We start from the raw sequence: 23,292 nt of genomic DNA on the forward strand, positions 1-23,292 counted from the left end.
GCTGATACCCCTGAAAGTCAAGGTGTCACTGTGAGTCTGACGTGTGGTGAATGTTATAAAACAGACTGAAACCGTAAGGGTCTTCCTATCTCTCTGGCCGGCTACTACGTCAACCATTATGAGTTGTTTGGAAAGGTTGACAACAACAGTGTTTCTGCAAAGCCTGCTTTGTACCCTCAGCAGACACTGTTACGAGACAGCTCCCGTCAAGAATTCCTCTGGGCCAAAGGAGTCCATCTGTCTCTTGGGTAGAAAGGGAGCAAACTTTTCCCTACGAAGCCCTGGGGTGGCAAGGTCAGTTGGGCAAAAAAATTTTCAGGAAGAGATGCCTAAAGTCAAGGATGTTGACAAATTATTTAGACTCTTGTTGGCAGTGGTGGGATTTGAACCGACGCCTCAAATGAGACTGGAGCCTTAATCCAGCGCCTTTGACCACTCGGCCACACTACCTCTGAAAGGCGGTTTGACTGCAATCAAAGGACTGCTTCTTACTTTCAAAATTGACAAACACTCTGCTGGCGAGCAAAACGGCACATACGCACGGCTCGCAGATGATATCGACATCTTCCATGTGTCCAACAGCTGCTTCTGCCAAATGGGTTGGGTGCCGCAACACCGTTCCAGACATCAAACTCGCAACCGTTTGACTGGAACCAAAGGGCTGCTTCTTACTTTGAACATTGAGAAACACTCTGCTGAGAGCAGAGTAGCAAAAATTGGCAGTATACTCATGCTGTTCCTCCCCACGGAAATCTTTAGTAAAAGGCGAAAGATTTGTACGATCTGAAGAGAAACATGAGCGCTACCGATGTCGCCAGAGTCAAAGGGACAGCCATTTGCTGATACCCCTGAAAGTCAAGGTGTCACTGTGAGTCTGACGTGTGGTGAATGTTATAAAACAGACTGAAACCGTAAGGGTCTTCCTATCTCTCTGGCCGGCTACTACGTCAACCATTATGAGTTGTTTGGAAAGGTTGACAACAACAGTGTTTCTGCAAAGCCTGCTTTGTACCCTCAGCAGACACTGTTACGAGACAGCTCCCGTCAAGAATTCCTCTGGGCCAAAGGAGTCCATCTGTCTCTTGGGTAGAAAGGGAGCAAACTTTTCCCTACGAAGCCCTGGGGTGGCAAGGTCAGTTGGGCAAAAAAAATTTCAGGAAGAGATGCCTAAAGTCAAGGATGTTGACAAATTATTTAGACTCTTGTTGGCAGTGGTGGGATTTGAAACCACGCCTCCAATGAGACTGGAGCCTAAATCCAGCGCCTTTGACCACTCGGCCACACTACCTCTGAAAGGGGGTGTCCTTTCCCTAACCCCTAACCCTAACCCGAACCCTAACCCTAACCACAACCACACCCACAAACCTAACCCATTTGACTGGAATCAAAGGGCTGCTTCTTACTTTCAACATTGACAAACACTCTGCTGAGAGCAGAATAGTAAAAATTGGCAGTATACTCATGCTGCTCAAGTCAAACAGCCCCAGTATCACAAGATGCCTAAAGTCAAGGATGTTGACAAAGCATTGCTTTGGACTCTTAGTGGCAGTGGTGGGATTTGAACCCACGCCTCAAATGAGACTGGAGCCTAAATCCAGCGCCTTTGACCACTCGGCCACACTACCTCTGAAAGGGGGTGTCCTTTCCCTAACCCTTACCCTAACCACAACCCTAACCCTAACCCTAACCACAACCACAACCACACCCACAAACGTAACCCATTTGACTGGAACCAAATGGCTGCTTCTTACTTTGAACATTGAGAAACACTCTGCTGAGAGCAGAGTAGCAAAAATTGGCAGTATACTCATGCTGTTCCTCCCCACGGAAATCTTTAGTAAAAGGCGAAAGATTTGTACGATCTGAAGAGAAACATGAGCGCTACCGATGTCGCCAGAGTCAAAGGGACAGCCATTTGCTGATACCCCTGAAAGTCAAGGTGTCACTGTGAGTCTGACGTGTGGTGAATGTTATAAAACAGACTGAAACCGTAAGGGTCTTCCTATCTCTCTGGCCGGCTACTACGTCAACCATTATGAGTTGTTTGGAAAGGTTGACAACAACAGTGTTTCTGCAAAGCCTGCTTTGTACCCTCAGCAGACACTGTTACGAGACAGCTCCCGTCCAGAATTCCTCTGGGCCAAAGGAGTCCATCTGTCTCTTGGGTAGAAAGGGAGCAAACTTTTCCCTACGAAGCCCTGGGGTGGCAAGGTCAGTTGGGCAAAAAAAATTTCAGGAAGAGATGCCTAAAGTCAAGGATGTTGACAAATTATTTAGACTCTTGTTGGCAGTGGTGGGATTTGAACCCACGCCTCAAATGAGACTGGAGCCTAAATCCAGCGCCTTTGACCACTCGGCCACACTACCTCTGAAAGGGGGTGTCCTTTCCCTAACCCTTACCCTAACCACAACCCTAACCCAAACCCTAACCACAACCACAACCACACCCACAAACGTAACCCATTTGACTGGAACCAAATGGCTGCTTCTTACTTTGAACATTGAGAAACACTCTGCTGAGAGCAGAGTAGCAAAAATTGGCAGTATACTCATGCTGTTCCTCCCCACGGAAATCTTTAGTAAAAGGCGAAAGATTTGTACGATCTGAAGAGAAACATGAGCGCTACCGATGTCGCCAGAGTCAAAGGGACAGCCATTTGCTGATACCCCTGAAAGTCAAGGTGTCACTGTGAGTCTGACGTGTGGTGAATGTTATAAAACAGACTGAAACCGTAAGGGTCTTCCTATCTCTCTGGCCGGCTACTACGTCAACCATTATGAGTTGTTTGGAAAGGTTGACAACAACAGTGTTTCTGCAAAGCCTGCTTTGTACCCTCAGCAGACACTGTTACGAGACAGCTCCCGTCAAGAATTCCTCTGGGCCAAAGGAGTCCATCTGTCTCTTGGGTAGAAAGGGAGCAAACTTTTCCCTACGAAGCCCTGGGGTGGCAAGGTCAGTTGGGCAAAAAAATTTTCAGGAAGAGATGCCTAAAGTCAAGGATGTTGACAAATTATTTAGACTCTTGTTGGCAGTGGTGGGATTTGAAACCACGCCTCAAATGAGACTGGAGCCTAAATCCAGCGCCTTTGACCACTCGGCCACACTACCTCTGAAAGGCGGTGTCCTTTCCCTAACCCTTACCCTAACCACAACCACAACCCTAACCCGAACCCTAACCCTAACCCTAACCACAACCACACCCACAAACCTAACCCATTTGACTGGAATCAAAGGGCTGCTTCTTACTTTCAACATTGACAAACACTCTGCTGAGAGCAGAATAGCAAAAATTGGCAGTATACTCATGCTGTTCAAGTCAAACAGCCCCAGTATCACAAGATGCCTAAAGTCAAGGATGTTGACAAAGTATTGCTTTGGACTCTTAGTGGCAGTGGTGGGATTTGAACCCACGCCTCAAATGAGACTGGAGCCTTAATCCAGCGCCTTTGACCACTCGGCCACACTACCTCTGAAAGGGGGTGTCCTTTCCCTAACCCTTACCCTAACCACAACCCTAACCCGAACCCTAACCACAACCACACCCACAAACCTAACCCATTTGGCTGGAATCAAAGAGCTGCTTCGTACTTTGAACATTGAGAAACACTCTGCTGAGAGCAGAGTAGCAAAAATTGGCAGTATACTCATGCTGTTCCTCCCCACGGAAATCTTTAGTAAAAGGCGAAAGATTTGTACGATCTGAAGAGAAACATGAGCGCTACCGATGTCGCCAGAGTCAAAGGGACAGCCATTTGCTGATACTCCTGAAAGTCAAGGTGTCACTGTGAGTCTGACGTGTGGTGAATGTTATAAAACAGACTGAAACCGTAAGGGTCTTCCTATCTCTCTGGCCGGCTACTACGTCAACCATTATGAGTTGTTTGGAAAGGTTGACAACAACAGTGTTTCTGCAAAGCCTGCTTTGTACCCTCAGCAGACACTGTTACGAGACAGCTCCCGTCAAGAATTCCTCTGGGCCAAAGGAGTCCATCTGTCTCTTGGGTAGAAAGGGAGCAAACTTTTCCCTACGAAGCCCTGGGGTGGCAAGGTCAGTTGGGCAAAAAAAATTTCAGGAAGAGATGCCTAAAGTCAAGGATGTTGACAAATTATTTAGACTCTTGTTGGCAGTGGTGGGATTTGAACCCACGCCTCAAATGAGACTGGAGCCTAAATCCAGCGCCTTTGACCACTCGGCCACACTACCTCTGAAAGGGGGTGTCCTTTCCCTAACCCTTACCCTAACCACAACCCTAACCCGAACCCTAACCCTAACCACAACCACACCCACAAACGTAACCCATTTGACTGGAATCAAAGGGCTGCTTCTTACTTTGAACATTGAGAAACACTCTGCTGAGAGCAGAGTAGCAAAACTTGGCAGTATACTCATGCTGTTCCTCCCCACGGAAATCTTTAGGAAAAGGCGAAAGATTTGTACGATCTGAAGAGAAACATGAGCGCTACCGATGTCGCCAGAGTCAAAGGGACAGCCATTTGCTGATACCCCTGAAAGTCAAGGTGTCACTGTGAGTCTGACGTGTGGTGAATGTTATAAAACAGACTGAAACCGTAAGGGTCTTCCTATCTCTCTGGCCGGCTACTACGTCAACCATTATGAGTTGTTTGGAAAGGTTGACAACAACAGTGTTTCTGCAAAGCCTGCTTTGTACCCTCAGCAGACACTGTTACGAGACAGCTCCCGTCAAGAATTCCTCTGGGCCAAAGGAGTCCATCTGTCTCTTGGGTAGAAAGGGAGCAAACTTTTCCCTACGAAGCCCTGGGGTGGCAAGGTCAGTTGGGCAAAAAAATTTTCAGGAAGAGATGCCTAAAGTCAAGGATGTTGACAAATTATTTAGACTCTTGTTGGCAGTGGTGGGATTTGAACCCACGCCTCAGATGAGACTGGAGCCTAAATCCAGCGCCTTTGACCACTCGGCCACACTACCTCTGAAAGGCGGTGTCCTTTCCCTAACCCTTACCCTAACCACAACCCTAACCCGAACCCTAACCCTAACCCTAACCACAACCACACCCACAAACCTAACCCATTTGACTGGAATCAAAGGGCTGCTTCTTACTTTCAACATTGACAAACACTCTGCTGAGAGCAGAATAGTAAAAATTGGCAGTATACTCATGCTGCTCAAGTCAAACAGCCCCAGTATCACAAGATGCCTAAAGTCAAGGATGTTGACAAAGTATTGCTTTGGACTCTTAGTGGCAGTGGTGGGATTTGAACCCACGCCTCAAATGAGACTGGAGCCTTAATCCAGCGCCTTTGACCACTCGGCCACACTACCTCTGAAAGGGGGTGTCCTTTCCCTAACCCTTACCCTAACCACAACCCTAACCCGAACCCTAACCACAACCACACCCACAAACCTAACCCATTTGGCTGGAATCAAAGAGCTGCTTCGTACTTTGAACATTGAGAAACACTCTGCTGAGAGCAGAGTAGCAAAAATTGGCAGTATACTCATGCTGTTCCTCCCCACGGAAATCTTTAGTAAAAGGCGAAAGATTTGTACGATCTGAAGAGAAACATGAGCGCTACCGATGTCGCCAGAGTCAAAGGGACAGCCATTTGCTGATACCCCTGAAAGTCAAGGTGTCACTGTGAGTCTGACGTGTGGTGAATGTTATAAAACAGACTGAAACCGTAAGGGTCTTCCTATCTCTCTGGCCGGCTACTACGTCAACCATTATGAGTTGTTTGGAAAGGTTGACAACAACAGTGTTTCTGCAAAGCCTGCTTTGTACCCTCAGCAGACACTGTTACGAGACAGCTCCCGTCAAGAATTCCTCTGGGCCAAAGGAGTCCATCTGTCTCTTGGGTAGAAAGGGAGCAAACTTTTCCCTACGAAGCCCTGGGGTGGCAAGGTCAGTTGGGCAAAAAAAAATTCAGGAAGAGATGCCTAAAGTCAAGGATGTTGACAAATTATTTAGACTCTTGTTGGCAGTGGTGGGATTTGAATCCACGCCTCAAATGAGACTGGAGCCTAAATCCAGCGCCTTTGACCACTCGGCCACACTACCTCTGAAAGGGGGTGTCCTTTCCCTAACCCTTACCCTAACCACAACCCTAACCCGAACCCTAACCCTATCCACAACCACACCCACAAACGTAACCCATTTGACTGGAATCAAAGGGCTGCTTCGTACTTTGAACATTGAGAAACACTCTGCTGAGAGCAGAGTAGCAAAAATTGGCAGTATACTCATGCTGTTCCTCCCCACTGAAATCTTTAGTAAAAGGCGAAAGATTTGTACGATCTGAAGAGAAACATGAGCGCTACCGATGTCGCCAGAGTCAAAGGGACAGCCATTTGCTGATACCCCTGAAAGTCAAGGTGTCACTGTGAGTCTGACGTGTGGTGAATGTTATAAAACAGACTGAAACCGTAAGGGTCTTCCTATCTCTCTGGCCGGCTACTACGTCAACCATTATGAGTTGTTTGGAAAGGTTGACAACAACAGTGTTTCTGCAAAGCCTGCTTTGTACCCTCAGCAGACACTGTTACGAGACAGCTCCCGTCAAGAATTCCTCTGGGCCAAAGGAGTCCATCTGTCTCTTGGGTAGAAAGGGAGCAAACTTTTCCCTACGAAGCCCTGGGGTGGCAAGGTCAGTTGGGCAAAAAAAAATTCAGGAAGAGATGCCTAAAGTCAAGGATGTTGACAAATTATTTAGACTCTTGTTGGCAGTGGTGGGATTTGAACCCACGCCTCAGATGAGACTGGAGCCTAAATCCAGCGCCTTTGACCACTCGGCCACACTACCTCTGAAAGGCGGTGTCCTTTCCCTAACCCTTACCCTAACCACAACCACAACCCTAACCCGAACCCTAACCCTAACCACAACCACACCCACAAACCTAACCCATTTGACTGGAATCAAAGGGCTGCTTCTTACTTTCAACATTGACAAACACTCTGCTGAGAGCAGAATAGCAAAAATTGGCAGTATACTCATGCTGTTCAAGTCAAACAGCCCCAGTATCACAAGATGCCTAAAGTCAAGGATGTTGACAAAGTATTGCTTTGGACTCTTAGTGGCAGTGGTGGGATTTGAACCAGCGCCTTTGACCACTCGGCCACACTACCTCTGAAAGGCGGTTTGACTGCAATCAAAGGACTGCTTCTTACTTTCATAATTGACAAACACTCTGCTGGCGAGCGAAACGGCACATACGCACGGCTCGCAGATGATATCGACATCTTCCATGTGTCCAACAGCTGCTTCTGCCAAATGGGTTGGGTGCCGCAACACCGTTCCAGACATCAAACTCGCAACCGTTTGACTGGAACCAAAGGGCTGCTTCTTACTTTGAACATTGAGAAACACTCTGCTGAGAGCAGAGTAGCAAAAATTGGCAGTATACTCATGCTGTTCCTCCCCACGGAAATCTTTAGTAAAAGGCGAAAGATTTGTACGATCTGAAGAGAAACATGAGCGCTACCGATGTCGCCAGAGTCAAAGGGACAGCCATTTGCTGATACCCCTGAAAGTCAAGGTGTCACTGTGAGTCTGACGTGTGGTGAATGTTATAAAACAGACTGAAACCGTAAGGGTCTTCCTATCTCTCTGGCCGGCTACTACGTCAACCATTATGAGTTGTTTGGAAAGGTTGACAACAACAGTGTTTCTGCAAAGCCTGCTTTGTACCCTCAGCAGACACTGTTACGAGACAGCTCCCGTCAAGAATTCCTCTGGGCCAAAGGAGTCCATCTGTCTCTTGGGTAGAAAGGGAGCAAACTTTTCCCTACGAAGCCCTGGGGTGGCAAGGTCAGTTGGGCAAAAAAAATTTCAGGAAGAGATGCCTAAAGTCAAGGATGTTGACAAATTATTTAGACTCTTGTTGGCAGTGGTGGGATTTGAAACCACGCCTCCAATGAGACTGGAGCCTAAATCCAGCGCCTTTGACCACTCGGCCACACTACCTCTGAAAGGGGGTGTCCTTTCCCTAACCCCTAACCCTAACCCGAACCCTAACCCTAACCCTAACCACAACCACACCCACAAACCTAACCCATTTGACTGGAATCAAAGGGCTGCTTCTTACTTTCAACATTGACAAACACTCTGCTGAGAGCAGAATAGCAAAAATTGGCAGTATACTCATGCTGTTCAAGTCAAACAGCCCCAGTATCACAAGACGCCTAAAGTCAAGGATGTTGACAAAGTATTGCTTTGGACTCTTAGTGGCAGTGGTGGGATTTGAACCCACGCCTCAAATGAGACTGGAGCCTTAATCCAGCGCCTTTGACCACTCGGCCACACTACCTCTGAAAGGCGGTTTGACTGCAATCAAAGGACTGCTTCATACTTTCAAAATTGACAAACACTCTGCTGGCGAGCAAAACGGCACATACGCATGGCTCGCAGATGATATCGACATCTTCCATGTGTCCAACAGCTGCTTCTGCCAAATGGGTTGGGTGCCGCAACACCGTTCCAGACATCAAACTCGCAACCGTTTGACTGGAACAAAATGGCTGCTTCTTACTTTGAACATTGAGAAACACTCTGCTGAGAGCAGAGTAGCAAAAATTGGCAGTATACTCATGCTGTTCCTCCCCACGGAAATCTTTAGTAAAAGGCGAAAGATTTGTACGATCTGAAGAGAAACATGAGCGCTACCGATGTCGCCAGAGTCAAAGGGACAGCCATTTGCTGATACCCCTGAAAGTCAAGGTGTCACTGTGAGTCTGACGTGTGGTGAATGTTATAAAACAGACTGAAACCGTAAGGGTCTTCCTATCTCTCTGGCCGGCTACTACGTCAACCATTATGAGTTGTTTGGAAAGGTTGACAACAACAGTGTTTCTGTAAAGCCTGCTTTGTACCCTCAGCAGACACTGTTACGAGACAGCTCCCGTCAAGAATTCCTCTGGGCCAAAGGAGTCCATCTGTCTCTTGGGTAGAAAGGGAGCAAACTTTTCCCTACGAAGCCCTGGGGTGGCAAGGTCAGTTGGGCAAAAAAAAATTCAGGAAGAGATGCCTAAAGTCAAGGATGTTGACAAATTATTTAGACTCTTGTTGGCAGTGGTGGGATTTGAACCCACGCCTCAGATGAGACTGGAGCCTAAATCCAGCGCCTTTGACCACTCGGCCACACTACCTCTGAAAGGGGGTGTCCTTTCCCTAACCCTTACCCTAACCACAACCCTAACCCGAACCCTAACCCTAACCACAACCACACCCACAAACGTAACCCATTTGACTGGAATCAAAGGGCTGCTTCTTACTTTGAACATTGAGAAACACTCTGCTGAGAGCAGAGTAGCAAAACTTGGCAGTATACTCATGCTGTTCCTCCCCACGGAAATCTTTAGTAAAAGGCGAAAGATTTGTACGATCTGAAGAGAAACATGAGCGCTACCGATGTCGCCAGAGTCAAAGGGACAGCCATTTGCTGATACCCCTGAAAGTCAAGGTGTCACTGTGAGTCTGACGTGTGGTGAATGTTATAAAACAGACTGAAACCGTAAGGGTCTTCCTATCTCTCTGGCCGGCTACTACGTCAACCATTATGAGTTGTTTGGAAAGGTTGACAACAACAGTGTTTCTGCAAAGCCTGCTTTGTACCCTCAGCAGACACTGTTACGAGACAGCTCCCGTCAAGAATTCCTCTGGGCCAAAGGAGTCCATCTGTCTCTTGGGTAGAAAGGGAGCAAACTTTTCCCTACGAAGCCCTGGGGTGGCAAGGTCAGTTGGGCAAGAAAAAATTTCAGGAAGAGATGCCTAAAGTCAAGGATGTTGACACATTATTTAGACTCTTGTTGGCAGTGGTGGGATTTGAACCCACGCCTCAAATGAGACTGGAGCCTAAATCCAGCGCCTTTGACCACTCGGCCACACTACCTCTGAAAGGGGGTGTCCTTTCCCTAACCCTTATCCTAACCACAACCCTGACCCGAACCCTAACCCTAACCCTAACCACAACCACACCCACAAACCTAACCCATTTGACTGGAATCAAAGGGCTGCTTCTTACTTTCAACATTGACAAACACTCTGCTGAGAGCAGAATAGCAAAAATTGGCAGTATACTCATGCTGTTCAAGTCAAACAGCCCCAGTATCACAAGATGCCTAAAGTCAAGGATGTTGACAAAGTATTGCTTTGGACTCTTAGTGGCAGTGGTGGGATTTGAACCAGCGCCTTTGACCACTCGGCCACACTACCTCTGAAAGGCGGTTTGACTGCAATCAAAGGACTGCTTCTTACTTTCATAATTGACAAACACTCTGCTGGCGAGCGAAACGGCACATACGCACGGCTCGCAGATGATATCGACATCTTCCATGTGTCCAACAGCTGCTTCTGCCAAATGGGTTGGGTGCCGCAACACCGTTCCAGACATCAAACTCGCAACCGTTTGACTGGAACCAAAGGGCTGCTTCTTACTTTGAACATTGAGAAACACTCTGCTGAGAGCAGAGTAGCAAAAATTGGCAGTATACTCATGCTGTTCCTCCCCACGGAAATCTTTAGTAAAAGGCGAAAGATTTGTACGATCTGAAGAGAAACATGAGCGCTACCGATGTCGCCAGAGTCAAAGGGACAGCCATTTGCTGATACCCCTGAAAGTCAAGGTGTCACTGTGAGTCTGACGTGTGGTGAATGTTATAAAACAGACTGAAACCGTAAGGGTCTTCCTATCTCTCTGGCCGGCTACTACGTCAACCATTATGAGTTGTTTGGAAAGGTTGACAACAACAGTGTTTCTGCAAAGCCTGCTTTGTACCCTCAGCAGACACTGTTACGAGACAGCTCCCGTCAAGAATTCCTCTGGGCCAAAGGAGTCCATCTGTCTCTTGGGTAGAAAGGGAGCAAACTTTTCCCTACGAAGCCCTGGGGTGGCAAGGTCAGTTGGGCAAAAAAAATTTCAGGAAGAGATGCCTAAAGTCAAGGATGTTGACAAATTATTTAGACTCTTGTTGGCAGTGGTGGGATTTGAAACCACGCCTCCAATGAGACTGGAGCCTAAATCCAGCGCCTTTGACCACTCGGCCACACTACCTCTGAAAGGGGGTGTCCTTTCCCTAACCCCTAACCCTAACCCGAACCCTAACCCTAACCCTAACCACAACCACACCCACAAACCTAACCCATTTGACTGGAATCAAAGGGCTGCTTCTTACTTTCAACATTGACAAACACTCTGCTGAGAGCAGAATAGCAAAAATTGGCAGTATACTCATGCTGTTCAAGTCAAACAGCCCCAGTATCACAAGACGCCTAAAGTCAAGGATGTTGACAAAGTATTGCTTTGGACTCTTAGTGGCAGTGGTGGGATTTGAACCCACGCCTCAAATGAGACTGGAGCCTTAATCCAGCGCCTTTGACCACTCGGCCACACTACCTCTGAAAGGCGGTTTGACTGCAATCAAAGGACTGCTTCTTACTTTCAAAATTGACAAACACTCTGCTGGCGAGCAAAACGGCACATACGCATGGCTCGCAGATGATATCGACATCTTCCATGTGTCCAACAGCTGCTTCTGCCAAATGGGTTGGGTGCCGCAACACCGTTCCAGACATCAAACTCGCAACCGTTTGACTGGAACAAAATGGCTGCTTCTTACTTTGAACATTGAGAAACACTCTGCTGAGAGCAGAGTAGCAAAAATTGGCAGTATACTCATGCTGTTCCTCCCCACGGAAATCTTTAGTAAAAGGCGAAAGATTTGTACGATCTGAAGAGAAACATGAGCGCTACCGATGTCGCCAGAGTCAAAGGGACAGCCATTTGCTGATACCCCTGAAAGTCAAGGTGTCACTGTGAGTCTGACGTGTGGTGAATGTTATAAAACAGACTGAAACCGTAAGGGTCTTCCTATCTCTCTGGCCGGCTACTACGTCAACCATTATGAGTTGTTTGGAAAGGTTGACAACAACAGTGTTTCTGCAAAGCCTGCTTTGTACCCTCAGCAGACACTGTTACGAGACAGCTCCCGTCAAGAATTCCTCTGGGCCAAAGGAGTCCATCTGTCTCTTGGGTAGAAAGGGAGCAAACTTTTCCCTACGAAGCCCTGGGGTGGCAAGGTCAGTTGGGCAAAAAAAAATTCAGGAAGAGATGCCTAAAGTCAAGGATGTTGACAAATTATTTAGACTCTTGTTGGCAGTGGTGGGATTTGAACCCACGCCTCAGATGAGACTGGAGCCTAAATCCAGCGCCTTTGACCACTCGGCCACACTACCTCTGAAAGGCGGTGTCCTTTCCCTAACCCTTACCCTAACCACAACCACAACCCTAACCCGAACCCTAACCCTAACCACAACCACACCCACAAACCTAACCCATTTGACTGGAATCAAAGGGCTGCTTCTTACTTTCAACATTGACAAACACTCTGCTGAGAGCAGAATAGCAAAAATTGGCAGTATACTCATGCTGTTCAAGTCAAACAGCCCCAGTATCACAAGATGCCTAAAGTCAAGGATGTTGACAAAGTATTGCTTTGGACTCTTAGTGGCAGTGGTGGGATTTGAACCAGCGCCTTTGACCACTCGGCCACACTACCTCTGAAAGGCGGTTTGACTGCAATCAAAGGACTGCTTCTTACTTTCATAATTGACAAACACTCTGCTGGCGAGCGAAACGGCACATACGCACGGCTCGCAGATGATATCGACATCTTCCATGTGTCCAACAGCTGCTTCTGCCAAATGGGTTGGGTGCCGCAACACCGTTCCAGACATCAAACTCGCAACCGTTTGACTGGAACCAAAGGGCTGCTTCTTACTTTGAACATTGAGAAACACTCTGCTGAGAGCAGAGTAGCAAAAATTGGCAGTATACTCATGCTGTTCCTCCCCACGGAAATCTTTAGTAAAAGGCGAAAGATTTGTACGATCTGAAGAGAAACATGAGCGCTACCGATGTCGCCAGAGTCAAAGGGACAGCCATTTGCTGATACCCCTGAAAGTCAAGGTGTCACTGTGAGTCTGACGTGTGGTGAATGTTATAAAACAGACTGAAACCGTAAGGGTCTTCCTATCTCTCTGGCCGGCTACTACGTCAACCATTATGAGTTGTTTGGAAAGGTTGACAACAACAGTGTTTCTGCAAAGCCTGCTTTGTACCCTCAGCAGACACTGTTACGAGACAGCTCCCGTCAAGAATTCCTCTGGGCCAAAGGAGTCCATCTGTCTCTTGGGTAGAAAGGGAGCAAACTTTTCCCTACGAAGCCCTGGGGTGGCAAGGTCAGTTGGGCAAAAAAATTTTCAGGAAGAGATGCCTAAAGTCAAGGATGTTGACACATTATTTAGACTCTTGTTGGCAGTGGTGGGATTTGAACCCACGCCTCAAATGAGACTGGAGCCTAAATCCAGCGCCTTTGACCACTCGGCCACACTACCTCTGAAAGGGGGTGTCCTTTCCCTAACCCCTAACCCTAACCCGAACCCTAACCCTAACCCTAACCCTAACCCTAACCCTAACCCTAACCCTAACCCTAACCACACCCACAAACCTAACCCATTTGACTGGAATCAAAGGGCTGCTTCTTACTTTCAACATTGACAAACACTCTGCTGAGAGCAGAATAGTAAAAATTGGCAGTATACTCATGCTGCTCAAGTCAAACAGCCCCAGTATCACAAGATGCCTAAAGTCAAGGATGTTGACAAAGTATTGCTTTGGACTCTTAGTGGCAGTGGTGGGATTTGAACCCACGCCTCAAATGAGACTGGAGCCTTAATCCAGCGCCTTTGACCACTCGGCCACACTACCTCTGAAAGGGGGTGTCCTTTCCCTAACCCTTACCCTAACCACAACCCTAACCCGAACCCTAACCACAACCACACCCACAAACCTAACCCATTTGGCTGGAATCAAAGAGCTGCTTCGTACTTTGAACATTGAGAAACACTCTGCTGAGAGCAGAGTAGCAAAAATTGGCAGTATACTCATGCTGTTCCTCCCCACGGAAATCTTTAGTAAAAGGCGAAAGATTTGTACGATCTGAAGAGAAACATGAGCGCTACCGATGTCGCCAGAGTCAAAGGGACAGCCATTTGCTGATACCCCTGAAAGTCAAGGTGTCACTGTGAGTCTGACGTGTGGTGAATGTTATAAAACAGACTGAAACCGTAAGGGTCTTCCTATCTCTCTGGCCGGCTACTACGTCAACCATTATGAGTTGTTTGGAAAGGTTGACAACAACAGTGTTTCTGCAAAGCCTGCTTTGTACCCTCAGCAGACACTGTTACGAGACAGCTCCCGTCAAGAATTCCTCTGGGCCAAAGGAGTCCATCTGTCTCTTGGGTAGAAAGGGAGCAAACTTTTCCCTACGAAGCCCTGGGGTGGCAAGGTCAGTTGGGCAAAAAAAATTTCAGGAAGAGATGCCTAAAGTCAAGGATGTTGACAAATTATTTAGACTCTTGTTGGCAGTGGTGGGATTTGAAACCACGCCTCAAATGAGACTGGAGCCTAAATCCAGCGCCTTTGACCACTCGGCCACACTACCTCTGTAAGGGGGTGTCCTTTCCCTAACCCTTACCCTAACCACAACCACAACCCTGACCCGAACCCTAACCCTAACCACAACCACACCCACAAACCTAACCCATTTGACTGGAATCAAAGGGCTGCTTCTTACTTTCAACATTGACAAACACTCTGCTGAGAGCAGAATAGCAAAAATTGGCAGTATACTCATGCTGTTCAAGTCAAACAGCCCCAGTATCACAAGATGCCTAAAGTCAAGGATGTTGACAAAGTATTGCTTTGGACTCTTAGTGGCAGTGGTGGGATTTGAACCCACGCCTCAAATGAGACTGGAGCCTTAATCCAGCGCCTTTGACCACTCGGCCACACTACCTCTGAAAGGCGGTTTGACTGCAATCAAAGGACTGCTTCTTACTTTCAAAATTGACAAACACTCTGCTGGCGAGCAAAACGGCACATACGCACGGCTCGCAGATGATATCGACATCTTCCATGTGTCCAACAGCTGCTTCTGCCAAATGGGTTGGGTGCTGCAACACCGTTCCAGACATCAAACTCGCAACCGTTTGACTGGAACCAAAGGGCTGCTTCTTACTTTGAACATTGAGAAACACTCTGCTGAGAGCAGAGTAGCAAAAATTGGCAGTATACTCATGCTGTTCCTCCCCACGGAAATCTTTAGTAAAAGGCGAAAGATTTGTACGATCTGAAGAGAAACATGAGCGCTACCGATGTCGCCAGAGTCAAAGGGACAGCCATTTGCTGATACCCCTGAAAGTCAAGGTGTCACTGTGAGTCTGACGTGTGGTGAATGTTATAAAACAGACTGAAACCGTAAGGGTCTTCATATCTCTCTGGCCGGCTACTACGTCAACCATTATGAGTTGTTTGGAAAGGTTGACAACAACAGTGTTTCTGCAAAGCCTGCTTTGTACCCTCAGCAGACACTGTTACGAGACAGCTCCCGTCAAGAATTCCTCTGGGCCAAAGGAGTCCATCTGTCTCTTGGGTAGAAAGGGAGCAAACTTTTCCCTACGAAGCCCTGGGGTGGCAAGGTCAGTTGGGCAAGAAAAAATTTCAGGAAGAGATGCCTAAAGTCTAGGATGTTGACACATTATTTAGACTCTTGTTGGCAGTGGTGGGATTTGAACCCACGCCTCAAATGAGACTGGAGCCTAAATCCAGCGCCTTTGACCACTCGGCCACACTACCTCTGAAAGGGGGTGTCCTTTCCCTAACCCTTACCCTAACCACAACCCTAACCCGAACCCTAACCCTAACCACAACCACACACGTAACCCATTTGACTGGAATCAAAGGGCTGCTTCTTACTTTGAACATTGAGAAACACTCTGCTGAGAGCAGAGTAGCAAAAATTGGCAGTATACTCATGCTGTTCCTCCCCACGGAAATCTTTAGTAAAAGGCGAAAGATTTGTACGATCTGAAGAGAAACATGAGCGCTACCGATGTCGCCAAAGTCAAAGGGACAGCCATTTGCTGATACCCCTGAAAGTCAAGGTGTCACTGTGAGTCTGACGTGTGGTGAATGTTATAAAACAGACTGAAACCGTAAGGGTCTTCCTATCTCTCTGGCCGGCTACTACGTCAACCATTATGAGTTGTTTGGAAAGGTTGACAACAACAGTGTTTCTGCAAAGCCTGCTTTGTACCCTCAGCAGACACTGTTACGAGACAGCTCCCGTCAAGAATTCCTCTGGGCCAAAGGAGTCCATCTGTCTCTTGGGTAGAAAGGGAGCAAACTTTTCCCTACGAAGCCCTGGGGTGGCAAGGTCAGTTGGGCAAAAAAAATTTCAGGAAGAGATGCCTAAAGTCAAGGATGTTGACAAATTATTTAGACTCTTGTTGGCAGTGGTGGGATTTGAAACCACGCCTCAAATGAGACTGGAGCCTAAATCCAGCGCCTTTGACCACTCGGCCACACTACCTCTGAAAGGGGGTGTCCTTTCCCTAACCCTTACCCTAACCACAACCCTAACCCGAACCCTAACCACAACCACACCCACAAACCTAACCCATTTGGCTGGAATCAAAGAGCTGCTTCGTACTTTGAACATTGAGAAACACTCTGCTGAGAGCAGAGTAGCAAAAATTGGCAGTATACTCATGCTGTTCCTCCCCACGGAAATCTTTAGTAAAAGGCGAAAGATTTGTACGATCTGAAGAGAAACATGAGCGCTACCGATGTCGCCAGAGTCAAAGGGACAGCCATTTGCTGATACCCCTGAAAGTCAAGGTGTCACTGTGAGTCTGACGTGTGGTGAATGTTATAAAACAGACTGAAACCGTAAGGGTCTTCCTATCTCTCTGGCCGGCTACTACGTCAACCATTATGAGTTGTTTGGAAAGGTTGACAACAACAGTGTTTCTGCAAAGCCTGCTTTGTACCCTCAGCAGACACTGTTACGAGACAGCTCCCGTCAAGAATTCCTCTGGGCCAAAGGAGTCCATCTGTCTCTTGGGTAGAAAGGGAGCAAACTTTTCCCTACGAAGCCCTGGGGTGGCAAGGTCAGTTGGGCAAAAAAAATTTCAGGAAGAGATGCCTAAAGTCAAGGATGTTGACAAATTATTTAGACTCTTGTTGGCAGTGGTGGGATTTGAAACCACGCCTCAAATGAGACTGGAGCCTAAATCCAGCGCCTTTGACCACTCGGCCACACTACCTCTGTAAGGGGGTGTCCTTTCCCTAACCCTTACCCTAACCACAACCACAACCCTGACCCGAACCCTAACCCTAACCACAACCACACCCACAAACCTAACCCATTTGACTGGAATCAAAGGGCTGCTTCTTACTTTCAACATTGACAAACACTCTGCTGAGAGCAGAATAGCAAAAATTGGCAGTATACTCATGCTGTTCAAGTCAAACAGCCCCAGTATCACAAGATGCCTAAAGTCAAGGATGTTGACAAAGTATTGCTTTGGACTCTTAGTGGCAGTGGTGGGATTTGAACCCACGCCTCAAATGAGACTGGAGCCTTAATCCAGCGCCTTTGACCACTCGGCCACACTACCTCTGAAAGGCGGTTTGACTGCAATCAAAGGACTGCTTCTTACTTTCAAAATTGACAAACACTCTGCTGGCGAGCAAAACGGCACATACGCACGGCTCGCAGATGATATCGACATCTTCCATGTGTCCAACAGCTGCTTCTGCCAAATGGGTTGGGTGCCGCAACACCGTTCCAGACATCAAACTCGCAACCGTTTGACTGGAACCAAAGGGCTGCTTCTTACTTTGAACATTGAGAAACACTCTGCTGAGAGCAGAGTAGCAAAAATTGGCAGTATACTCATGCTGTTCCTCCCCACGGAAATCTTTAGTAAAAGGCGAAAGATTTGTACGATCTGAAGAGAAACATGAGCGCTACCGATGTCGCCAGAGTCAAAGGGACAGCCATTTGCTGATACCCCTGAAAGTCAAGGTGTCACTGTGAGTCTGACGTGTGGTGAATGTTATAAAACAGACTGAAACCGTAAGGGTCTTCATATCTCTCTGGCCGGCTACTACGTCAACCATTATGAGTTGTTTGGAAAGGTTGACAACAACAGTGTTTCTGCAAAGCCTGCTTTGTACCCTCAGCAGACACTGTTACGAGACAGCTCCCGTCAAGAATTCCTCTGGGCCAAAGGAGTCCATCTGTCTCTTGGGTAGAAAGGGAGCAAACTTTTCCCTACGAAGCCCTGGGGTGGCAAGGTCAGTTGGGCAAGAAAAATTTTCAGGAAGAGATGCCTAAAGTCAAGGATGTTGACACATTATTTAGACTCTTGTTGGCAGTGGTGGGATTTGAACCCACGCCTCAAATGAGACTGGAGCCTAAATCCAGCGCCTTTGACCACTCGGCCACACTACCTCTGAAAGGGGGTGTCCTTTCCCTAACCCTTACCCTAACCACAACCACAACCCTGACCCGAACCCTAACCCTAACCCTAACCACAACCACACCCACAAACCTAACCCATTTGACTGGAATCAAAGGGCTGCTTCTTACTTTCAACATTGACAAACACTCTGCTGAGAGCAGAATAGCAAAAATTGGCAGTATACTCATGCTCTTCAAGTCAAACAGCCCCAGTATCACAAGATGCCTAAAGTCAAGGATGTTGACAAAGTATTGCTTTGGACTCTTAGTGGCAGTGGTGGGATTTGAACCCACGCCTCAAATGAGACTGGAGCCTTAATCCAGCGCCTTTGACCACTCGGCCACACTACCTCTGAAAGGGGGTGTCCTTTCCCTTACCCTAACCACAACCCTAACCCGAACCCTAACCCTATCCACAACCACACCCACAAACCTAACCCATTTGACTGGAATCAAAGGGCTGCTTCGTACTTTGAACATTGAGAAACACTCTGCTGAGAGCAGAGTAGCAAAAATTGGCAGTATACTCATGCTGTTCCTCCCCACGGAAATCTTTAGTAAAAGGCGAAAGATTTGTACGATCTGAAGAGAAACATGAGCGCTACCGATGTCGCCAGAGTCAAAGGGACAGCCATTTGCTGATACCCCTGAAAGTCAAGGTGTCACTGTGAGTCTGACGTGTGGTGAATGTTATAAAACAGACTGAAACCGTAAGGGTCTTCCTATCTCTCTGGCCGGCTACTACGTCAACCATTATGAGTTGTTTGGAAAGGTTGACAACAACAGTGTTTCTGCAAAGCCTGCTTTGTACCCTCAGCAGACACTGTTACGAGACAGCTCCCGTCAAGAATTCCTCTGGGCCAAAGGAGTCCATCTGTCTCTTGGGTAGAAAGGGAGCAAACTTTTCCCTACGAAGCCCTGGGGTGGCAAGGTCAGTTGGGCAAAAAAAAATTCAGGAAGAGATGCCTAAAGTCAAGGATGTTGACAAATTATTTAGACTCTTGTTGGCAGTGGTGGGATTTGAACCCACGCCTCAGATGAGACTGGAGCCTAAATCCAGCGCCTTTGACCACTCGGCCACACTACCTCTGAAAGGCGGTGTCCTTTCCCTAACCCTTACCCTAACCACAACCACAACCCTAACCCGAACCCTAACCCTAACCACAACCACACCCACAAACCTAACCCATTTGACTGGAATCAAAGGGCTGCTTCTTACTTTCAACATTGACAAACACTCTGCTGAGAGCAGAATAGCAAAAATTGGCAGTATACTCATGCTGTTCAAGTCAAACAGCCCCAGTATCACAAGATGCCTAAAGTCAAGGATGTTGACAAAGTATTGCTTTGGACTCTTAGTGGCAGTGGTGGGATTTGAACCAGCGCCTTTGACCACTCGGCCACACTACCTCTGAAAGGCGGTTTGACTGCAATCAAAGGACTGCTTCTTACTTTCATAATTGACAAACACTCTGCTGGCGAGCGAAACGGCACATACGCACGGCTTGCAGATGATATCGACATCTTCCATGTGTCCAACAGCTGCTTCTGCCAAATGGGTTGGGTGCCGCAACACCGTTCCAGACATCAAACTCGCAACCGTTTGACTGGAACCAAAGGGCTGCTTCTTACTTTGAACATTGAGAAACACTCTGCTGAGAGCAGAGTAGCAAAAATTGGCAGTATACTCATGCTGTTCCTCCCCACGGAAATCTTTAGTAAAAGGCGAAAGATTTGTACGATCTGAAGAGAAACATGAGCGCTACCGATGTCGCCAGAGTCAAAGGGACAGCCATTTGCTGATACCCCTGAAAGTCAAGGTGTCACTGTGAGTCTGACGTGTGGTGAATGTTATAAAACAGACTGAAACCGTAAGGGTCTTCCTATCTCTCTGGCCGGCTACTACGTCAACCATTATGAGTTGTTTGGAAAGGTTGACAACAACAGTGTTTCTGCAAAGCCTGCTTTGTACCCTCAGCAGACACTGTTACGAGACAGCTCCCGTCAAGAATTCCTCTGGGCCAAAGGAGTCCATCTGTCTCTTGGGTAGAAAGGGAGCAAACTTTTCCCTACGAAGCCCTGGGGTGGCAAGGTCAGTTGGGCAAAAAAAATTTCAGGAAGAGATGCCTAAAGTCAAGGATGTTGACAAATTATTTAGACTCTTGTTGGCAGTGGTGGGATTTGAAACCACGCCTCCAATGAGACTGGAGCCTAAATCCAGCGCCTTTGACCACTCGGCCACACTACCTCTGAAAGGGGGTGTCCTTTCCCTAACCCCTAACCCCTAACCCCTAACCCTAACCCGAACCCTAACCCTAACCCTAACCCTAACCCTAACCCTAACCCTAACCACAACCACACCCACAAACCTAACCCATTTGACTGGAATCAAAGGGCTGCTTCTTACTTTCAACATTGACAAACACTCTGCTGAGAGCAGAATAGTAAAAATTGGCAGTATACTCATGCTGCTCAAGTCAAACAGCCCCAGTATCACAAGATGCCTAAAGTCAAGGATGTTGACAAAGTATTGCTTTGGACTCTTAGTGGCAGTGGTGGGATTTGAACCCACGCCTCAAATGAGACTGGAGCCTTAATCCAGCGCCTTTGACCACTCGGCCACACTACCTCTGAAAGGGGGTGTCCTTTCCCTAACCCTTACCCTAACCACAACCCTAACCCGAACCCTAACCACAACCACACCCACAAACCTAACCCATTTGGCTGGAATCAAAGAGCTGCTTCGTACTTTGAACATTGAGAAACACTCTGCTGAGAGCAGAGTAGCAAAAATTGGCAGTATACTCATGCTGTTCCTCCCCACGGAAATCTTTAGTAAAAGGCGAAAGATTTGTACGATCTGAAGAGAAACATGAGCGCTACCGATGTCGCCAGAGTCAAAGGGACAGCCATTTGCTGATACCCCTGAAAGTCAAGGTGTCACTGTGAGTCTGACGTGTGGTGAATGTTATAAAACAGACTGAAACCGTAAGGGTCTTCCTATCTCTCTGGCCGGCTACTACGTCAACCATTATGAGTTGTTTGGAAAGGTTGACAACAACAGTGTTTCTGCAAAGCCTGCTTTGTACCCTCAGCAGACACTGTTACGAGACAGCTCCCGTCAAGAATTCCTCTGGGCCAAAGGAGTCCATCTGTCTCTTGGGTAGAAAGGGAGCAAACTTTTCCCTACGAAGCCCTGGGGTGGCAAGGTCAGTTGGGCAAAAAAATTTTCAGGAAGAGATGCCTAAAGTCAAGGATGTTGACACATTATTTAGACTCTTGTTGGCAGTGGTGGGATTTGAACCCACGCCTCAAATGAGACTGGAGCCTAAATCCAGCGCCTTTGACCACTCGGCCACACTACCTCTGAAAGGGGGTGTCCTTTCCCTAACCCCTAACCCTAACCCGAACCCTAACCCTAACCCTAACCCTAACCCTAACCCTAACCCTAACCACACCCACAAACCTAACCCATTTGACTGGAATCAAAGGGCTGCTTCTTACTTTCAACATTGACAAACACTCTGCTGAGAGCAGAATAGTAAAAATTGGCAGTATACTCATGCTGCTCAAGTCAAACAGCCCCAGTATCACAAGATGCCTAAAGTCAAGGATGTTGACAAAGTATTGCTTTGGACTCTTAGTGGCAGTGGTGGGATTTGAACCCACGCCTCAAATGAGACTGGAGCCTTAATCCAGCGCCTTTGACCACTCGGCCACACTACCTCTGAAAGGGGGTGTCCTTTCCCTAACCCTAACCACAACCCTAACCCGAACCCTAACCACAACCACACCCACAAACCTAACCCATTTGGCTGGAATCAAAGAGCTGCTTCGTACTTTGAACATTGAGAAACACTCTGCTGAGAGCAGAGTAGCAAAAATTGGCAGTATACTCATGCTGTTCCTCCCCACGGAAATCTTTAGTAAAAGGCGAAAGATTTGTACGATCTGAAGAGAAACATGAGCGCTACCGATGTCGCCAGAGTCAAAGGGACAGCCATTTGCTGATACCCCTGAAAGTCAAGGTGTCACTGTGAGTCTGACGTGTGGTGAATGTTATAAAACAGACTGAAACCGTAAGGGTCTTCCTATCTCTCTGGCCGGCTACTACGTCAACCATTATGAGTTGTTTGGAAAGGTTGACAACAACAGTGTTTCTGCAAAGCCTGCTTTGTACCCTCAGCAGACACTGTTACGAGACAGCTCCCGTCAAGAATTCCTCTGGGCCAAAGGAGTCCATCTGTCTCTTGGGTAGAAAGGGAGCAAACTTTTCCCTACGAAGCCCTGGGGTGGCAAGGTCAGTTGGGCAAAAAAATTTTCAGGAAGAGATTCCTAAAGTCAAGGATGTTGACAAATTATTTAGACTCTTGTTGGCAGTGGTGGGATTTGAAACCACGCCTCAAATGAGACTGGAGCCTAAATCCAGCGCCTTTGACCACTCGGCCACACTACCTCTGTAAGGGGGTGTCCTTTCCCTAACCCTTACCCTAACCACAACCACAACCCTGACCCGAACCCTAACCCTAACCACAACCACACCCACAAACCTAACCCATTTGACTGGAATCAAAGGGCTGCTTCTTACTTTCAACATTGACAAACACTCTGCTGAGAGCAGAATAGCAAAAATTGGCAGTATACTCATGCTGTTCAAGTCAAACAGCCCCAGTATCACAAGATGCCTAAAGTCAAGGATGTTGACAAAGTATTGCTTTGGACTCTTAGTGGCAGTGGTGGGATTTGAACCCACGCCTCAAATGAGACTGGAGCCTTAATCCAGCGCCTTTGACCACTCGGCCACACTACCTCTGAAAGGCGGTTTGACTGCAATCAAAGGACTGCTTCTTACTTTCAAAATTGACAAACACTCTGCTGGCGAGCAAAACGGCACATACGCACGGCTCGCAGATGATATCGACATCTTCCATGTGTCCAACAGCTGCTTC

General features: G+C 47.6%; 57 non-coding genes across 57 annotated transcripts; all 57 read right to left on the bottom strand.

Annotated features, from left to right (window-relative positions):
- Positions 1 to 368: 368 nt before the first annotated feature.
- On the bottom strand, positions 369 to 450 carry trnal-aag (transfer RNA leucine (anticodon AAG)). Its single transcript has one exon. It is a non-coding gene; the product is annotated as a tRNA-Leu (tRNA).
- A 238-nt stretch (positions 451 to 688) lies between these two features.
- Positions 689 to 803, bottom strand: LOC131110800 (U5 spliceosomal RNA). The gene has a single exon (XR_009121058.1). It is a non-coding gene; the product is annotated as a U5 spliceosomal RNA (small nuclear RNA).
- Positions 804 to 1,206: 403 nt separating this feature from the next.
- On the bottom strand, positions 1,207 to 1,288 carry trnal-uag (transfer RNA leucine (anticodon UAG)). The gene has a single exon. It is a non-coding gene; the product is annotated as a tRNA-Leu (tRNA).
- Positions 1,289 to 1,543: 255 nt separating this feature from the next.
- Positions 1,544 to 1,625, bottom strand: trnal-uag (transfer RNA leucine (anticodon UAG)). Its single transcript has one exon. It is a non-coding gene; the product is annotated as a tRNA-Leu (tRNA).
- Positions 1,626 to 1,767: 142 nt separating this feature from the next.
- On the bottom strand, positions 1,768 to 1,882 carry LOC131110801 (U5 spliceosomal RNA). The gene has a single exon (XR_009121059.1). It is a non-coding gene; the product is annotated as a U5 spliceosomal RNA (small nuclear RNA).
- A 403-nt stretch (positions 1,883 to 2,285) lies between these two features.
- On the bottom strand, positions 2,286 to 2,367 carry trnal-uag (transfer RNA leucine (anticodon UAG)). Its single transcript has one exon. It is a non-coding gene; the product is annotated as a tRNA-Leu (tRNA).
- A 142-nt stretch (positions 2,368 to 2,509) lies between these two features.
- Positions 2,510 to 2,624, bottom strand: LOC131110802 (U5 spliceosomal RNA). Its single transcript, XR_009121060.1, has one exon. It is a non-coding gene; the product is annotated as a U5 spliceosomal RNA (small nuclear RNA).
- A 403-nt stretch (positions 2,625 to 3,027) lies between these two features.
- trnal-uag (transfer RNA leucine (anticodon UAG)) lies at positions 3,028 to 3,109 on the bottom strand. Its single transcript has one exon. It is a non-coding gene; the product is annotated as a tRNA-Leu (tRNA).
- A 278-nt stretch (positions 3,110 to 3,387) lies between these two features.
- trnal-aag (transfer RNA leucine (anticodon AAG)) lies at positions 3,388 to 3,469 on the bottom strand. The gene has a single exon. It is a non-coding gene; the product is annotated as a tRNA-Leu (tRNA).
- Positions 3,470 to 3,605: 136 nt separating this feature from the next.
- On the bottom strand, positions 3,606 to 3,720 carry LOC131110690 (U5 spliceosomal RNA). The gene has a single exon (XR_009120948.1). It is a non-coding gene; the product is annotated as a U5 spliceosomal RNA (small nuclear RNA).
- A 403-nt stretch (positions 3,721 to 4,123) lies between these two features.
- Positions 4,124 to 4,205, bottom strand: trnal-uag (transfer RNA leucine (anticodon UAG)). The gene has a single exon. It is a non-coding gene; the product is annotated as a tRNA-Leu (tRNA).
- A 142-nt stretch (positions 4,206 to 4,347) lies between these two features.
- On the bottom strand, positions 4,348 to 4,462 carry LOC131110775 (U5 spliceosomal RNA). The gene has a single exon (XR_009121034.1). It is a non-coding gene; the product is annotated as a U5 spliceosomal RNA (small nuclear RNA).
- A 403-nt stretch (positions 4,463 to 4,865) lies between these two features.
- Positions 4,866 to 4,947, bottom strand: trnal-uag (transfer RNA leucine (anticodon UAG)). Its single transcript has one exon. It is a non-coding gene; the product is annotated as a tRNA-Leu (tRNA).
- Positions 4,948 to 5,219: 272 nt separating this feature from the next.
- Positions 5,220 to 5,301, bottom strand: trnal-aag (transfer RNA leucine (anticodon AAG)). Its single transcript has one exon. It is a non-coding gene; the product is annotated as a tRNA-Leu (tRNA).
- A 136-nt stretch (positions 5,302 to 5,437) lies between these two features.
- LOC131110691 (U5 spliceosomal RNA) lies at positions 5,438 to 5,552 on the bottom strand. The gene has a single exon (XR_009120949.1). It is a non-coding gene; the product is annotated as a U5 spliceosomal RNA (small nuclear RNA).
- Positions 5,553 to 5,955: 403 nt separating this feature from the next.
- trnal-uag (transfer RNA leucine (anticodon UAG)) lies at positions 5,956 to 6,037 on the bottom strand. Its single transcript has one exon. It is a non-coding gene; the product is annotated as a tRNA-Leu (tRNA).
- A 142-nt stretch (positions 6,038 to 6,179) lies between these two features.
- On the bottom strand, positions 6,180 to 6,294 carry LOC131110756 (U5 spliceosomal RNA). The gene has a single exon (XR_009121015.1). It is a non-coding gene; the product is annotated as a U5 spliceosomal RNA (small nuclear RNA).
- A 403-nt stretch (positions 6,295 to 6,697) lies between these two features.
- On the bottom strand, positions 6,698 to 6,779 carry trnal-uag (transfer RNA leucine (anticodon UAG)). Its single transcript has one exon. It is a non-coding gene; the product is annotated as a tRNA-Leu (tRNA).
- Positions 6,780 to 7,340: 561 nt separating this feature from the next.
- LOC131110692 (U5 spliceosomal RNA) lies at positions 7,341 to 7,455 on the bottom strand. The gene has a single exon (XR_009120950.1). It is a non-coding gene; the product is annotated as a U5 spliceosomal RNA (small nuclear RNA).
- A 403-nt stretch (positions 7,456 to 7,858) lies between these two features.
- Positions 7,859 to 7,940, bottom strand: trnal-uag (transfer RNA leucine (anticodon UAG)). Its single transcript has one exon. It is a non-coding gene; the product is annotated as a tRNA-Leu (tRNA).
- Positions 7,941 to 8,201: 261 nt separating this feature from the next.
- Positions 8,202 to 8,283, bottom strand: trnal-aag (transfer RNA leucine (anticodon AAG)). The gene has a single exon. It is a non-coding gene; the product is annotated as a tRNA-Leu (tRNA).
- A 238-nt stretch (positions 8,284 to 8,521) lies between these two features.
- Positions 8,522 to 8,636, bottom strand: LOC131110804 (U5 spliceosomal RNA). Its single transcript, XR_009121061.1, has one exon. It is a non-coding gene; the product is annotated as a U5 spliceosomal RNA (small nuclear RNA).
- Positions 8,637 to 9,039: 403 nt separating this feature from the next.
- trnal-uag (transfer RNA leucine (anticodon UAG)) lies at positions 9,040 to 9,121 on the bottom strand. Its single transcript has one exon. It is a non-coding gene; the product is annotated as a tRNA-Leu (tRNA).
- Positions 9,122 to 9,263: 142 nt separating this feature from the next.
- Positions 9,264 to 9,378, bottom strand: LOC131110757 (U5 spliceosomal RNA). The gene has a single exon (XR_009121016.1). It is a non-coding gene; the product is annotated as a U5 spliceosomal RNA (small nuclear RNA).
- A 404-nt stretch (positions 9,379 to 9,782) lies between these two features.
- trnal-uag (transfer RNA leucine (anticodon UAG)) lies at positions 9,783 to 9,864 on the bottom strand. The gene has a single exon. It is a non-coding gene; the product is annotated as a tRNA-Leu (tRNA).
- A 561-nt stretch (positions 9,865 to 10,425) lies between these two features.
- LOC131110693 (U5 spliceosomal RNA) lies at positions 10,426 to 10,540 on the bottom strand. The gene has a single exon (XR_009120951.1). It is a non-coding gene; the product is annotated as a U5 spliceosomal RNA (small nuclear RNA).
- A 403-nt stretch (positions 10,541 to 10,943) lies between these two features.
- Positions 10,944 to 11,025, bottom strand: trnal-uag (transfer RNA leucine (anticodon UAG)). The gene has a single exon. It is a non-coding gene; the product is annotated as a tRNA-Leu (tRNA).
- A 261-nt stretch (positions 11,026 to 11,286) lies between these two features.
- Positions 11,287 to 11,368, bottom strand: trnal-aag (transfer RNA leucine (anticodon AAG)). The gene has a single exon. It is a non-coding gene; the product is annotated as a tRNA-Leu (tRNA).
- Positions 11,369 to 11,606: 238 nt separating this feature from the next.
- Positions 11,607 to 11,721, bottom strand: LOC131110806 (U5 spliceosomal RNA). The gene has a single exon (XR_009121063.1). It is a non-coding gene; the product is annotated as a U5 spliceosomal RNA (small nuclear RNA).
- Positions 11,722 to 12,124: 403 nt separating this feature from the next.
- Positions 12,125 to 12,206, bottom strand: trnal-uag (transfer RNA leucine (anticodon UAG)). Its single transcript has one exon. It is a non-coding gene; the product is annotated as a tRNA-Leu (tRNA).
- Positions 12,207 to 12,767: 561 nt separating this feature from the next.
- On the bottom strand, positions 12,768 to 12,882 carry LOC131110694 (U5 spliceosomal RNA). The gene has a single exon (XR_009120953.1). It is a non-coding gene; the product is annotated as a U5 spliceosomal RNA (small nuclear RNA).
- Positions 12,883 to 13,285: 403 nt separating this feature from the next.
- trnal-uag (transfer RNA leucine (anticodon UAG)) lies at positions 13,286 to 13,367 on the bottom strand. The gene has a single exon. It is a non-coding gene; the product is annotated as a tRNA-Leu (tRNA).
- Positions 13,368 to 13,658: 291 nt separating this feature from the next.
- On the bottom strand, positions 13,659 to 13,740 carry trnal-aag (transfer RNA leucine (anticodon AAG)). The gene has a single exon. It is a non-coding gene; the product is annotated as a tRNA-Leu (tRNA).
- A 136-nt stretch (positions 13,741 to 13,876) lies between these two features.
- LOC131110695 (U5 spliceosomal RNA) lies at positions 13,877 to 13,991 on the bottom strand. The gene has a single exon (XR_009120954.1). It is a non-coding gene; the product is annotated as a U5 spliceosomal RNA (small nuclear RNA).
- A 403-nt stretch (positions 13,992 to 14,394) lies between these two features.
- On the bottom strand, positions 14,395 to 14,476 carry trnal-uag (transfer RNA leucine (anticodon UAG)). The gene has a single exon. It is a non-coding gene; the product is annotated as a tRNA-Leu (tRNA).
- A 272-nt stretch (positions 14,477 to 14,748) lies between these two features.
- On the bottom strand, positions 14,749 to 14,830 carry trnal-aag (transfer RNA leucine (anticodon AAG)). Its single transcript has one exon. It is a non-coding gene; the product is annotated as a tRNA-Leu (tRNA).
- A 238-nt stretch (positions 14,831 to 15,068) lies between these two features.
- On the bottom strand, positions 15,069 to 15,183 carry LOC131110807 (U5 spliceosomal RNA). The gene has a single exon (XR_009121064.1). It is a non-coding gene; the product is annotated as a U5 spliceosomal RNA (small nuclear RNA).
- Positions 15,184 to 15,587: 404 nt separating this feature from the next.
- Positions 15,588 to 15,669, bottom strand: trnal-uag (transfer RNA leucine (anticodon UAG)). Its single transcript has one exon. It is a non-coding gene; the product is annotated as a tRNA-Leu (tRNA).
- A 136-nt stretch (positions 15,670 to 15,805) lies between these two features.
- On the bottom strand, positions 15,806 to 15,920 carry LOC131110696 (U5 spliceosomal RNA). Its single transcript, XR_009120955.1, has one exon. It is a non-coding gene; the product is annotated as a U5 spliceosomal RNA (small nuclear RNA).
- A 403-nt stretch (positions 15,921 to 16,323) lies between these two features.
- On the bottom strand, positions 16,324 to 16,405 carry trnal-uag (transfer RNA leucine (anticodon UAG)). Its single transcript has one exon. It is a non-coding gene; the product is annotated as a tRNA-Leu (tRNA).
- Positions 16,406 to 16,541: 136 nt separating this feature from the next.
- Positions 16,542 to 16,656, bottom strand: LOC131110808 (U5 spliceosomal RNA). The gene has a single exon (XR_009121065.1). It is a non-coding gene; the product is annotated as a U5 spliceosomal RNA (small nuclear RNA).
- Positions 16,657 to 17,059: 403 nt separating this feature from the next.
- On the bottom strand, positions 17,060 to 17,141 carry trnal-uag (transfer RNA leucine (anticodon UAG)). The gene has a single exon. It is a non-coding gene; the product is annotated as a tRNA-Leu (tRNA).
- A 272-nt stretch (positions 17,142 to 17,413) lies between these two features.
- Positions 17,414 to 17,495, bottom strand: trnal-aag (transfer RNA leucine (anticodon AAG)). Its single transcript has one exon. It is a non-coding gene; the product is annotated as a tRNA-Leu (tRNA).
- A 238-nt stretch (positions 17,496 to 17,733) lies between these two features.
- LOC131110809 (U5 spliceosomal RNA) lies at positions 17,734 to 17,848 on the bottom strand. Its single transcript, XR_009121066.1, has one exon. It is a non-coding gene; the product is annotated as a U5 spliceosomal RNA (small nuclear RNA).
- A 404-nt stretch (positions 17,849 to 18,252) lies between these two features.
- trnal-uag (transfer RNA leucine (anticodon UAG)) lies at positions 18,253 to 18,334 on the bottom strand. The gene has a single exon. It is a non-coding gene; the product is annotated as a tRNA-Leu (tRNA).
- Positions 18,335 to 18,612: 278 nt separating this feature from the next.
- Positions 18,613 to 18,694, bottom strand: trnal-aag (transfer RNA leucine (anticodon AAG)). Its single transcript has one exon. It is a non-coding gene; the product is annotated as a tRNA-Leu (tRNA).
- Positions 18,695 to 18,830: 136 nt separating this feature from the next.
- On the bottom strand, positions 18,831 to 18,945 carry LOC131110697 (U5 spliceosomal RNA). Its single transcript, XR_009120956.1, has one exon. It is a non-coding gene; the product is annotated as a U5 spliceosomal RNA (small nuclear RNA).
- A 403-nt stretch (positions 18,946 to 19,348) lies between these two features.
- Positions 19,349 to 19,430, bottom strand: trnal-uag (transfer RNA leucine (anticodon UAG)). The gene has a single exon. It is a non-coding gene; the product is annotated as a tRNA-Leu (tRNA).
- A 561-nt stretch (positions 19,431 to 19,991) lies between these two features.
- Positions 19,992 to 20,106, bottom strand: LOC131110698 (U5 spliceosomal RNA). Its single transcript, XR_009120957.1, has one exon. It is a non-coding gene; the product is annotated as a U5 spliceosomal RNA (small nuclear RNA).
- A 403-nt stretch (positions 20,107 to 20,509) lies between these two features.
- On the bottom strand, positions 20,510 to 20,591 carry trnal-uag (transfer RNA leucine (anticodon UAG)). Its single transcript has one exon. It is a non-coding gene; the product is annotated as a tRNA-Leu (tRNA).
- Positions 20,592 to 20,890: 299 nt separating this feature from the next.
- Positions 20,891 to 20,972, bottom strand: trnal-aag (transfer RNA leucine (anticodon AAG)). Its single transcript has one exon. It is a non-coding gene; the product is annotated as a tRNA-Leu (tRNA).
- A 136-nt stretch (positions 20,973 to 21,108) lies between these two features.
- LOC131110700 (U5 spliceosomal RNA) lies at positions 21,109 to 21,223 on the bottom strand. Its single transcript, XR_009120958.1, has one exon. It is a non-coding gene; the product is annotated as a U5 spliceosomal RNA (small nuclear RNA).
- A 403-nt stretch (positions 21,224 to 21,626) lies between these two features.
- Positions 21,627 to 21,708, bottom strand: trnal-uag (transfer RNA leucine (anticodon UAG)). Its single transcript has one exon. It is a non-coding gene; the product is annotated as a tRNA-Leu (tRNA).
- A 279-nt stretch (positions 21,709 to 21,987) lies between these two features.
- On the bottom strand, positions 21,988 to 22,069 carry trnal-aag (transfer RNA leucine (anticodon AAG)). Its single transcript has one exon. It is a non-coding gene; the product is annotated as a tRNA-Leu (tRNA).
- A 130-nt stretch (positions 22,070 to 22,199) lies between these two features.
- On the bottom strand, positions 22,200 to 22,314 carry LOC131110702 (U5 spliceosomal RNA). The gene has a single exon (XR_009120960.1). It is a non-coding gene; the product is annotated as a U5 spliceosomal RNA (small nuclear RNA).
- A 403-nt stretch (positions 22,315 to 22,717) lies between these two features.
- Positions 22,718 to 22,799, bottom strand: trnal-uag (transfer RNA leucine (anticodon UAG)). Its single transcript has one exon. It is a non-coding gene; the product is annotated as a tRNA-Leu (tRNA).
- A 272-nt stretch (positions 22,800 to 23,071) lies between these two features.
- trnal-aag (transfer RNA leucine (anticodon AAG)) lies at positions 23,072 to 23,153 on the bottom strand. Its single transcript has one exon. It is a non-coding gene; the product is annotated as a tRNA-Leu (tRNA).
- Positions 23,154 to 23,292: the final 139 nt, after the last annotated feature.

This window comes from Doryrhamphus excisus, chromosome 23 (genome assembly GCF_030265055.1).
Source record: "Doryrhamphus excisus isolate RoL2022-K1 chromosome 23, RoL_Dexc_1.0, whole genome shotgun sequence".
Taxonomy (NCBI): domain Eukaryota; kingdom Metazoa; phylum Chordata; class Actinopteri; order Syngnathiformes; family Syngnathidae; genus Doryrhamphus; species Doryrhamphus excisus.